Source organism: Mauremys reevesii, linkage group 10 (genome assembly GCF_016161935.1).
Source record: "Mauremys reevesii isolate NIE-2019 linkage group 10, ASM1616193v1, whole genome shotgun sequence".
Lineage (NCBI taxonomy): Eukaryota > Metazoa > Chordata > Testudines > Geoemydidae > Mauremys > Mauremys reevesii.
In genome coordinates, this window is record NC_052632.1 from 76,710,027 (window position 1) to 76,722,325 (window position 12,299).

Genomic DNA, 12,299 nt, shown 5'->3' on the forward strand with positions numbered 1-12,299 from the left:
AGCATTTATCTAGCTTCAACTTCCAGCCATTTGGATCATGTTCTACCTTTCTCTGCTAGATTGAGGAGCCCGTTATTAAATATTTGTGCCCCTTGTAGGTACCTACAAAAACTGTACTCAAGGCACCCCTTTGCTTTCTCTTTGTTAAGCCAAATAGATTGAGCACCTTGAGTCTCATGAGAAGGAGGTTTTCTAATCCTTTGATTGTTCTCGTGGTTCGTCTCTGAACCTGTATTACCATTTATCAACATCCTCCTTGATTTGTTGGCATCAGAACTGGACACAGTAGGACAGCAGTGGTCCTACCCATGCCAGATACAGTAGGGTGACCAGACAGCAAGTGTGAAAAATCGGGATGGGGGTGGGGAGTAATAGGAGCCTATATAAGAAAAAGACCCAAAACTTGGGACCATCCCTATAAAATCGGGACATCTGGTCACACTAAGATACAGAGATAAAATAACCTCTCTGCTCCTACTCGAGATTCCCGCATGAAATGCCCAGGAAAGGTCTTCACCCCCCTGAGCCTGCGTAGACACACTTCAGGGGACTCACGCTGACCATCGCGCTGTGCTATCAGGAATAAAACGTTTCCCGCCAAAGCCCCTCATATAATTCTCTTTGCCCATCTGGCTGCTTCCCTAGGTATGGAGGAAAGGGAGGGAGAGAGAGAGAGAGAGAGAGAGAGAGAGAATGTGTGCGAGAGACAGAGCGAGCGCAAGGGCTTGTCTACACAACAAAGTTAAGTCGATTTAAGTTAGGGCGACCTACATCCACCGCAGTAATTAAATTGGCCATTCGTGTCCACCCTACCCTCCTCCTGCTGGTGGTGTGTGCTTGCTCTTTAAGTGGGGCACTGTGCGGGGCTGACAGCCCAAGCGGTCTGCCCCGGGATGGTGGGGTCCCAACTGTCAAAGGCAGCAACAGGCGATGTAAGCAACACCCCCATTGTATACACAGACTCTGGGTTGACCCAACAGCTGTGCCTCTTGCAGAGGTGGAGTTATTAAGGAGATGTCGTGGGTGACTTACATCGGCAGGAGCAGCAACGTAGTGTGGACATTTACAGAGTTAGGTCGACGTAAGCGCTGTAACGTAGACCAGGCCTGAGTGAATAGATGCCGCAACCCTCATCTCTGGGCAGACATGCACCCCTGGGACACACAGGTTGCCACAAACTAAGGAACAACCTCTCTGTGGGAGCACTTCAGTGACACGGTGGGTGTGGTCATTGCTAATCAGGTCCAGTTCCCTTGGGGCCGGTCAGGAAGGGGTGGGGTGGTGAGTGTGAGTGGACAGTCCAGTCACTTTAGGGCTTTCATTTCTTTAGCCCTCCCCGAAAATGCAGCCAGCTGGAGAGATGGTTCTGTTTCCTCCACTGCGGAGCCATGATCCCACCAGCCCCCACCGCTCCCCCGGGCCAGTGGCCACAGAGCTTCGCAGCTGGGGACGGCCTGAGGTGAGCACACCTGCCCTCGGGTTTATCAGCGCTTTTGTGCTACACTTTACTGTCCTGCACTGCCAGGCAAGGGGCTCTGACTCATGCACTCCCCCGCAGCCTGCAGTCCGGAACCCCACATGGAATTATCCCAATGTCGGAAAAGATTAGGGAGTCTAACCTGAATCTATTGCACTCAGATCCTTGTGGCGCGCCAGGGGCTGGGGCTGCTGCTTAATTGCCTTTTAAAAAATTGTTCAAGACTTTCCCCTCCCCAACCCCCAGCGCTGTAAGGTCGCAGACAACACGCAAAGGAAGTGAATTGAAACTGACACACCTGCCAGGCTGCCTGATCTGAAGCTGCCCCATTGCAACCATCACCTCCTGTCAGAGCAAAGCACACGGCAGAGGCAATGCAGATACGTCTGCCGTGGAGAGATGTGCTTTGCTGGGCAAACTTTGGGAAGATGACACTGGGGGGAGGAGGAGAAAGACCCCGACAAGAGTTAATTCTCCTTGGAGAGGTTCAGGTAGTAAGAGGAACCTGGGCTGGAGGGCTCGGGCTAGCTTCTTGCACGCCATGCAGGAAACCACAGCTCAGTGAATGCACTGCTAATGGCGTCTTCCATGCCAGGATCCTAAAGCACTTTACAAAGGGTGGCCCCTTTGGGCTGGGGCGGTGTCATGCCCTTGCGTGACAGCACTGAAGCATTATCCCCATTGGCACAGGCTGATTAAATGTCCATGCAGAGAAATCTTTAGCAGAGCAGGGAATTGAACCCAGGACGCCTTAACTCCCAGCTACAAGACAACACTTCCCCTCCTTAGCAGCTCTCAGTCAGCTGTAAGCTTGGTGGCCAAAGGGCAGGAAGCAGCCCATGCATTTCACTGAAGTTGCTCTGCTTGCCTTGATTTGCTATGACGCTTGGAAGCCAAAATCAGCCTCCTCATTGATTTTAGTCCACACCACAGAGGACTGTCCCCATTTAGTATCTAGGCGTTTCAGTAAGGTGCCCCTTCCTCCCTCTTCGGGCGCATCACGCAGCCAGTGGCAACGAGGCCCAGAGCCCGCTCCACAGACTCGGGTTCACGTTTTGGCACTAAAAATAGCTGTGCAGGCTAGGGAGGGGGGGTGGGCTCCAGCCTGAATCAGGGTGTCTACACTGCTCTTTTCAGCACCGTGGCACAAGCTCGGGTCTGTCGAGCCGGGCTCAGCCTCGCTGCTGCAGGCTGTGTAGATGCACCTTCCGGATCAGTAATGAAGATGTACAGTCAGAACGAACCCCACGCTGGTCCCTGCGGTGCATTGCGAACCACAGCTACCCTAGTGCTTCGGATCCGAGGCCACAGGCCAAGTTTTGTGTGCAACAAGCCCTGATTGGATCTTTAAGTAGGATTCTGAGGCTGTATCTGAGGCTTTCCTGAGATCCCAATCTGCCGCACCGCCTGCGGGCCCTTCTGTAATCCTTCGGAACAAAAAAACCAATCAGGTTTGTTGGGCTGGATTTATTCTCTCTAAACCCCCAGGGGTGCCTCTCTAGGCTCCTGTTTCCTTAGTGATCCCCCCCCCCCAACCTTTGTTCAGAATGGTCCGTCCACGCTCAGTTTTTACATCAGCCCTTTAAAACCCTGTTATTACCTCGCTGCTCAGCTGCAGCAGCATCACACTCTGCGGAGGAGGCCTTTGATTCCTGTGAGCCAGTTGCCCTCACATGGTGCACAATCAGTGCTCCACTGGGCTGTAGCTGCACGCACAAGTACAGCGGCCCCTTGGGCCCATCCTGCCCAAAATCTCTCTCAGGATTGCTACAAGCTTGGAAACTCAGAACACTTTCTCTCACCTGGATGCATACGATCAGCACGAGACAAAAGCCATCTCGTCAAAACCACACCGCGATGTTCGTGTCCGGCCACAAGTGGTTGAGAAGGACCTAGAGCAGTGGTGGGTCTGCCCTTCCCTACATACCCTCGCACTAGAGCTGGAGGACGTGTTGGGCACAGGCGGGGACCCACAGGCGCTGCCAACAAGATCTCTGATTGAGAGCACACTAGACTGAATTACAGCTTGCCAAAGGGAAGATCCGGCAGTGCCACTGGGGAAGCACCAATCTCCTTTCAGGACAGGCACAAGAAGCCAAGGGGGGAAAGGGGAGGGATGTGCTAAACTGCTCAATCTTTTTGAATCAAGGCTCAGCAAGGAGTGGATTCTGGATAATGAAGATCCAGCGTGTCCACTCTTCAAGGAATAGCATTGCTGGGTTTTTGAGTCCCGGCTGGTGGCGAAATAGCCTGGTGTCAAAACAAAGGGAAGGGGTGGGGGAGGAAAGGCTGTCCAGGGTGCTGAAAGGGACGTGCCAGAGCGATTTGTAAGGGTGGCTGTTATCCTCTTGTTGCAGATGAGGAAACTGAGGCACAGAAAAGTTAAACCACTTGCCCAATGCCATGGAGCAAATTAGTGGCCGAGCCAGTTTGCTCTAGTCTCAGCCTCCTGCCCAAACCCCTAGCCCACAAGGCGGGATGAACTGGGCACACTGGGTAGGGTTATACTGTTGCATTCTTGACTTTTTGCACCTTCCCTCTTGAATTCTCATGCACAGAGCCATTCTCGCCTTTCCTCCCCTGGGCCCTTGGAAGTCAGGATGGCCTCGCTTCTGGATCTTCCCCATCCTTGACACTGCCTGCTCTGGCCAGGGGCTACCACCTTAGGCCAGTCTCGGGGGCGTTAAGCACAGAAGGGAAAGGAGCTGCTTGGTTTCCACATGCAATACACACACAGCTCTCCCAGGCATTCCAGTGCCCCTCCCCTGTGCCTTCCCCACTCTCCTCCAGACCCTGCCTCCTCTTCCTTCTTTCACAATGTCCCTCACAGATGATGGCTACACATCTCCCCCTTGCTTTCTCCTCATTTCCCCTCCCCTCTTATCCTCCTTCCCCTCTAATTTACATTGGCCCTCCCTGTCCCCCTCCCACACAGTTCTGCTAAACTTTCTGGCCCTGATGTCTCCTCAGGCCGAGGCACACAGCACACCCGGCGTTCAATGGACAAGCGAACTGTAAAGGCACCGGGCCCAGCAAACGCCACATGGATGCGCATCAAACCGATGCTCTCAATGAACAACAACATGTCATTATTAGGAAGATCGGCCTCTTGAAAGCGGTTATTTAACGGCCTTTTCTTCATGTCATGGCCAATTAAGTCATAAATTAGTCCTCAGGAGGAGCCTGTCCCACTGGGGTCAGCGGGTTGATGCTGCTGCAGTAGAATTAGCTGAATCCTTGGCAGCCCTTCAAGAGCGGGGGAAATCAATCAGTAATTGGAATTGAGTAAAGACTGTTGGCTTCTTCCTCGCGCAGACTTGGATCACTTCAAGAACCATTCAGACCTCACAGCTGCTACGGTCATGTTCTTTTCCTGTAGCGAGTGGGTGTGAGCCTGCACTCTGCATCCAAACACCTTCCAACCTGGCAACCTGATCTGAGCATCCTCACAGGCTTGGAGGAGCTGAGCTGTGCGGCATGGATCTGCCACTAACGATTGGGGCCGTTATCTCCATGACTCGCAGAAAACGTGCTATCAACATTTGCACCGAAGGTCCAGTGAGTGATCATGTTGCTGCAAAACAAAAGAAAACAGAGGTCAAAATACTTCAGTAAGATGAAGTTAGGCACAGGTACATGTTCCCCGCACAGCTCCTCTCCCCTGCCAAACCCGCTGAGCTCCTGAGCACGCCCCCTCCCACCCACTCCATAGGTTCTATTCCGAAAGCAGCAGAAAGTTCAGAAAACAATTTCTCCCCATACATACATACCTCTGCTCGTATGCGGTGGGGGCCAACCAGTGGAGGTCTCTGCCATGGCAGCAGATTGTTGTGGGCTGCCAATTTTTGATGCCAAAAGCACAGCAATCATTAAGCCAATCTAATAATCCCAGTCAGGAGGTGAGCAGAACCAAATAGGATGGCAGCCAGGCCCTAGGAAGGTTTCAAAACCTTCATTTCCAGGGACACAGGGCCTAGCTTGTGTAGTTTGGCCTCTTACAGAGCTGCTTCTGTTTTTCAGACACACGTTAACATGCTCTATCTGAAGTGCCCTCCTAGGGATCACTGAGGCTGAAGGCAAAGAGCTGGAGCACAGGGAGTTACTAAGCAGACATATTAAGAGTTAAACACGGAAGGAATCAATGGAAGATGGAAAGAACTAAGAGCTGGAGCACTTGAAATTGACTGCAGGGACGCATCTGCTCTGCGAGAAGATTGTGTTACCATCTCCATCATCTGGAGTGACAGATCTTTCTGGTTTGGTGGTGAAGAAAAAGATCCTTTTCTCCTTTGCTGCAACTGCCTCCGCCACCCCCTCCCCGCACCATTTCTCAACGTTTGATGCAGACTGGCTCAACTGCATCTCAGTCCAATACAAGCCTTGACCAGGAGCCAACAATAGCACACATCAGTGCTAGCTCTAGGAGTTTTGGATCAGGTATTTTCAGAGATTAAGGCCAAAAGGTACCATTGTAATAATCTAGTCGGACCTGCTACATAGTACAGGCCATAGAATTTCACCCAGGGATCCCTGTGTCAAACCTGTAACTGCTGGTTGAGCTGGAGCATATCTTTTAGACAGACGCAGGATTTAGAGAAGTCAAGTGATGGAGAATCCACTAAATCCCTAGGCAAGTTGCTCCAATGGTTAATTCCGCTTTCTTAAAAATCTGCACCTTGTTTCTAGTCTGAATTTGTCTGGTTTCGGCTTCCAGACACTGGATCTTGTTGTGCTAGATTAAAGAACCATAAGAAATTTTTCTCCTTGTAGGTACTTACAGATTGTGATAGTTGCCTTCTTAGTCTTCTCTTTGATAAATCTTGATCTTTCTAAATAGATTGAACTTCTTTAGCTTTTCACTCGATGGCAAGTTTTCCACTGTCATAGCTCATTTCTGAACACTTGCAACCTGTGGACACCAGGATGGGACACTGTATTCCAGTAATAGTCTCAACTAATGGCCCATCAGTGGTAATAACTCCCTACTTCTACTTGATACTTCCAAGGATTGCATTTGTTCTCTTCACCACCACACAGCACTGGGAGTTCGTTTTCAACTATTATCCCTAAATCCTTTTGAATCATTGCTTTCCAAAATACAAACCTTCATCCTAGAAGTGGGACCTATGTCCTTGTTTCCTAGATGTATGACTTTGCCTTCAGCTGTATTAACACACATGATCAAGCAAGCCCTTCACATGCAAGTCAGATTACTCTAGTACTGATCTGTCCTTTATCACACCACCAATTTCAGCATCTGCAAACTTTATCAACAATGTTTTTTTCTTCCAGACCATTGATAAATGTCTTACATAGCATTGAGCCAAGAATTTAAGGACTGAAGGAGAGTCCATCTTTTCCCTTCCTTCCTCTTCCCCACCCTTCTATAGCTTATTTTGACCATTTTCTTCTCTCCCCATTCTTGTGGCTGAAAGTCTTAAGAATCAAAGAGCCCAATTCACTTCTCTCTCGCCAGCTTTATACTGTTGTAGCTTCCATTGGACTCAATGGAATTTACTCATTTTCCCCACAGGGAATGGAGACTCAGACCCTACGAATGTCTTTCAGCATTAGGGAGAAAAGATGGGATCTGTTCATTCTAACTGGGGCAGCCTCAACTGGCCATCATGAAAGTTCACCTAATTAATTGCTTCCCCTGTTTGTTCAGTCATCTGATCAAATTGCCCCTATGTTATCCCCTGGCACACCTGATTTTTCTTGAAGGCATAATCTCATTTCAGACACGGCTTCAGCCATGCCTCTTCTCCACACCCACGCTCAGTCCTCTCCCTGGGGACTTGACTCCTAGAGAGGAGGTGGTAAAAGGAATGAAGACCAGCCACCCACTCAGCACACAGCAGCAGGGCTGAGCCCTTATTCTCAGCACGCAAAAGCAAAGATTAGTGGTTGAACAGATTCAGCAAGGGGACCTTGGAAGTGTTCAATTTCTTCCTGTCATCTTATGTAATTGTGATGAAACCAGGCACAAGTGGGGTAAATGTAACCATGACAGACTTCCCATAATTTCGTTCTCTCCTATCAAAGATTTCCTCTTCAAGGGCATCTGCCTGTAAAAGGAAAAAAAAAAAAAAAGTCTTCAGCTCCCAATAGATAGGCCCTGGCCTGCAAAGGCAGCTGGTTCTGTTTAAATGAATCTTTCACCATCAATTAGAGGCTTTGACGGTGTTAGCAGCTGGGGGGTACATTTTATCCTGACTCCTGTTTTAACAGCACAGAGTGGCTTCTAACCAGTTTCAAATCTTCAGCAGATGCCAGTCCCTGGAAAGATTTCATCTTTTACCCAAGTAGCATGACCAGCAATTCACTAGGCACTTCAAACTTCAAGAGGTCTAATTTGTTGTGTAATTAAGTATGAACCTTCAAGGATTCTACTTCTATTGCCACAACCAGTTGCTTTCCCAGAAACCTTTGGTGGTAAGTCTGAAGGCGTCTATGCTCATCACTACAGCATCCATTTGCATGGGGCAAGATTGACACCAATGACTAGTAAATTAATTTCAAGGGCCCTATTAAGGTTTGTCGTCATTCCAAGCTCAGACAAACCAGCTTTTCTCTCTTTTTTTTTTTTTTTTAGGTAGTTCCCCTGTGACCTGGGCCAGCTCCCCTATGGAAAACACAACCCCCAAGAAATACTTCAAGCTGGTTTTACTCTTTGTATCTAAAACAACCCAGGATTGCAAAGGAACTTGAGTTAGACACCCAAATCCTATTGAATTTTCCTAAGAATGAGACACCGGATTCCCTCAGGTTCCTTTAAATATCCCAGCCACAATGTATAGCCGGGAGAGACTCTTTAAGGTGGCAGCCTGTGTTCTGGATGCCTAGCTAATTTTCCAAAGAGCCCTACACCTGGAGACCAGCAACTGTTTGGTTTGCAATCCCAACTCCTCGTGACTGCTGTTCACATGTCTCCCTGCAAACCTCTTGTAAACCAGTGCTGCCAGATGAATGGAAGAAAACTGGTCCAAGCAGGGCTGAGAGAAGACATCCTAGACAAGCATTTTTTTGGACAATCCACCTAGCAAATAACTATAAGCCAATGAAAATCTAGAGACTAAGCACCATCACTAATTGCCAGAACAATTAACCCTCCCCTTCCACGTCATACTGTAATTAGCAACCCACAACCATGAATACCTGGAAAAGCCACCCAAAATATGGCTCTGTTGTTGGGTGAACATCCCTAACTAGGTTCCACTAGCTAAGAAAACTCCACCACGACCTTGGCACCTCTCTGCTCAAAACTGCAAGCCAAACTCCCCATTTAATCAGTGGGACCAGGGGACGGAGCTGCTCAGGGCATGTTGCCGCAGCTCCATCAGCAGCAGGGACGAGCTCCAGCACCTCTCTTGGAAGAAGTAAAACTTGCAGCAAGGGTTAGCAGAGAAGCAGCAACACGTTTGACGGTGCTCTGATGTCGCCAGCGTGTTTCTGAACTGCTTCTGGCCTAGTGATGAGAGATGTGACTGTAGGGCATCTGAGGGCAGGGAGAGTGAAAGGGGTAATAAATTAGAGATGTAAATAACATGTAAAAATAACCATGTAACTGATTAAAATTCTATTGATGACATGGTTAAACATTTAACCGGGGAACTACAGGTGCATGGGGTACTGCAGCAGGGTTCAGCTGCCGGCCCACCTCCGGGGCTCTGTGTGGGGTGGCAGCCTTGACCCTAGGTGCAGAGGCAGCAGAGCCTCAGGTGGAGTTTAATTGTTAACAGAAACCGATAAGCATCAAGTTTATCAGTTAATCTTTTACATCCCTATTACAAATCAGAGATAATTCCACTAAGATTAAGGTTTAGGAATGAGAAAGTGTAAATTAACAGAAGGTAAAATGCATGGATTAAAGACGAGGTGGACTTTAAAGGGTGTTTTCTGTTTAGCTGCTCTGATTGGCTGAGTTTTCTGCAACTCAGCCATATAACAAAGATTTCCATTTGATAGCTCTCAAAGCACTTTTCAAAGGGCAGTATAATTATCCCCATCCGTAAAATGGAGAAATGAGAGAGGGAGGGGGTGTGGAATGAACTAAAGGGACAGGGAAGGGGGCAGCTGGGGATCAAATTATAAGATACATTTGTAGAAATGATTTAAACAAGTTTACCAATCACCACCCATCCCACTGTTTGTACATTGGGACTCTTCCCACCACCTTGTGTCTTGCCTTTTTAAACTAAGCTCTTTGGGGCAGAGACTGTTTTCCCATGTGTTTGTACAGTGCCTAGCACACCACAGGCAGCATCATAAATACATAAACAAGTGAGGTCACTAATGGGCAGATCCTTCTTTTCACAGGATGCTGTTTCCACCAGACTTGTTGAAAGGCGGCCCAGGAAACGGAAAACATAACCCAAGAAATTTATTCCATCTGGACCTCCTGCATTTCTGTTTATAAGGTGAGTTGTTAGCTGAACTAGCCCTATATTTTCCATCAGCAGAAACTTAACATTTTTCTGTCTCTATCAAAAGTTCATAGAGTACGATATAGTCCTGTCATCTCAGTTGCTTTAAAGCAAAAAATCTAAGACCCTCACTTCAAAAAAGTATCAATTAATTGATGTAGACAGCCACCTATTTACAATGTCAGGAGGGGGAAAAAAGAATTTCAAAATACTCTATGGGTTTGCATACCAAAAGAAGTCCATGGAGACCAGGAATTTTTTTTCCAAAGTATTTAATAAAGAAAACACAAGGTAGCACAAATGCTTGTCAGAGCAGTGAAGAATTGATGGCTGTTTCTGTTCCAAACCATCAGCAGAAGTGGTTAAATCCCTACTAGCTGGTTGAAAAAGGAAAAACTTGGATTAAGGCCACAATCATTCACTCATTACATGTAGATTCACTTCTTATACCATGAAACTGACTCAACAACAAACAGCAAAAACAGATGAATGATCCCAGTTTTATAACAATAGGCATGAAGATCAAACAAACCATAGCAAGAAAAGCATTAGACAGGAAAGCTATGCCACAAGACATGCCTCTGTATCAAGCCCAGAACTCCCATATCCACCTTGGAAATACAGCCAAGCAGTACTCTACATCACTTCTGTCAAATAAGTTTCTCATTGCCAAAGCAAAAACATTAGTAATATGAGACCTCACTTGTCAGTTACTTTTACCCAAGTACCATTAAAATGGAATCTCTGTTTTTCCTGAGGGTAGAGATTTTGCAGAAAGGAAGGAAGCTGCAGAAGGAGCAGCAAAAAAGTCATGACAAGCCAGCTGAAGGAGAGAAGCAAATTAGGGCTGGCAAAAATGTCCCAACAAACTGTACAGCTTAAAAGATAATGAATGCTACCTGGGGAAGATGATTTTCATCTGAACAACCCACGTGTTCTCAGATAAATCTAATGGAGTTCTATGCTACCTTTCACAGCTTGTCTGCATTTAAATTTTATCAGAATTTTCGTCATCGCTGGTCTAGTAAGAGTGCCCAGAAGAGAATTAGACAATGCTGTGGTAAAAGTGTCTCGTCAGCACTAGAGCTTCCATCATTGCCAGTGCTGGATCAGTACTTAACTAATGCTAGAAAACTTTTGTAAAAACTATTATAGATGCAGACTGTCAAACATGTCTTAGGTTCTACTGTAAGCTCTGCTAAATACTCAGTTCAGTGGCATTTCAATCCATTTCTTTATTGCCTTCCCTACTGTTCTACCATTCCCCAAATATGGGCTGACTGATATCACTCCCTTAGTCACAATCATCACTGCCTTATCCACAGTTTGATAAACACAATGGTAGATACCAAGAGTTTAAAGTTGTGAGTTTATTGCATATGTAACAAAAATGAACATGACCTCCTGGGTCCAGCCTACTATACAATCACTGTTTATTCCAGCTGGTTCCATAACCACATTAAATAGAACTAGTATTTCTTTAAATACTTTGATTTAGACATAAAATGAAACTTTAGTGTACAACTTTCACAAAATAAATCTGCAATAAAAACAGTGGGAAGAATAACAAGGATAGCAGCAATACTTAAACAAGACATTACAAAATAATAAATTAAAAATACATTATAAAGTGGTCAAGGAACAAAAATTAACAAATTAAAAACAGAATCACATATACTGTGTTTCTGGGAGCCTGCTGTGCTACACAGCACCGATCCTGGGCACTGGGTGCAGAGTGTGTGGTGGCGGGGGCATTACTTGTATGAAATCTGCTAGATTTCAAAACCACCTTCCTTGACTTGAACTAAAAATGTACAGCTGAGTAAGCTTTGATTTCACCATCTCAACCAACAAGCAGCCTTTTAAAGCAGGGCTCTGTCAAACATAATGCCCAAGTTAACTAACATTCATAAAGCAGTCTCATTTCTTCCCGATTTAAAACACAAGCAGAGTGGTGGTCTCCTACATCCCTGAGTGTATAGGATCGGCTGATAAGCAATATCAGGGCAAGTACTGAACATCTGTACCACTGGAGCAGTTTCTAAATTTGCTTTTGGAATAGGTACAAGAAAGAATTCAGAAGATGTAACTTGCACTTTCCTCAGGTCTGCTCCAAAATGTATTTGTGTACAAGGCAGATGGGTGACAGTGAAATGTGAACGGTAAACTTTTCTGTGTTATTCTTTGGGCAAGTCTGTAAACCACCAACCAGTTCAAATACTGGAAGTTGTTCCAGAGAACACGTTCCATCTTCTTCATGCTGGCAGACCACAAGGGAAAGAACACACTTTAAAATTCTGGGTGTCCGAGGTGACAAGAACAGACTCAGTAAAAACCTCAGTCAACCAATGACTACGTTCCCTCCAGCACCATCCCCTCTCAACTTTCTGCTCGTC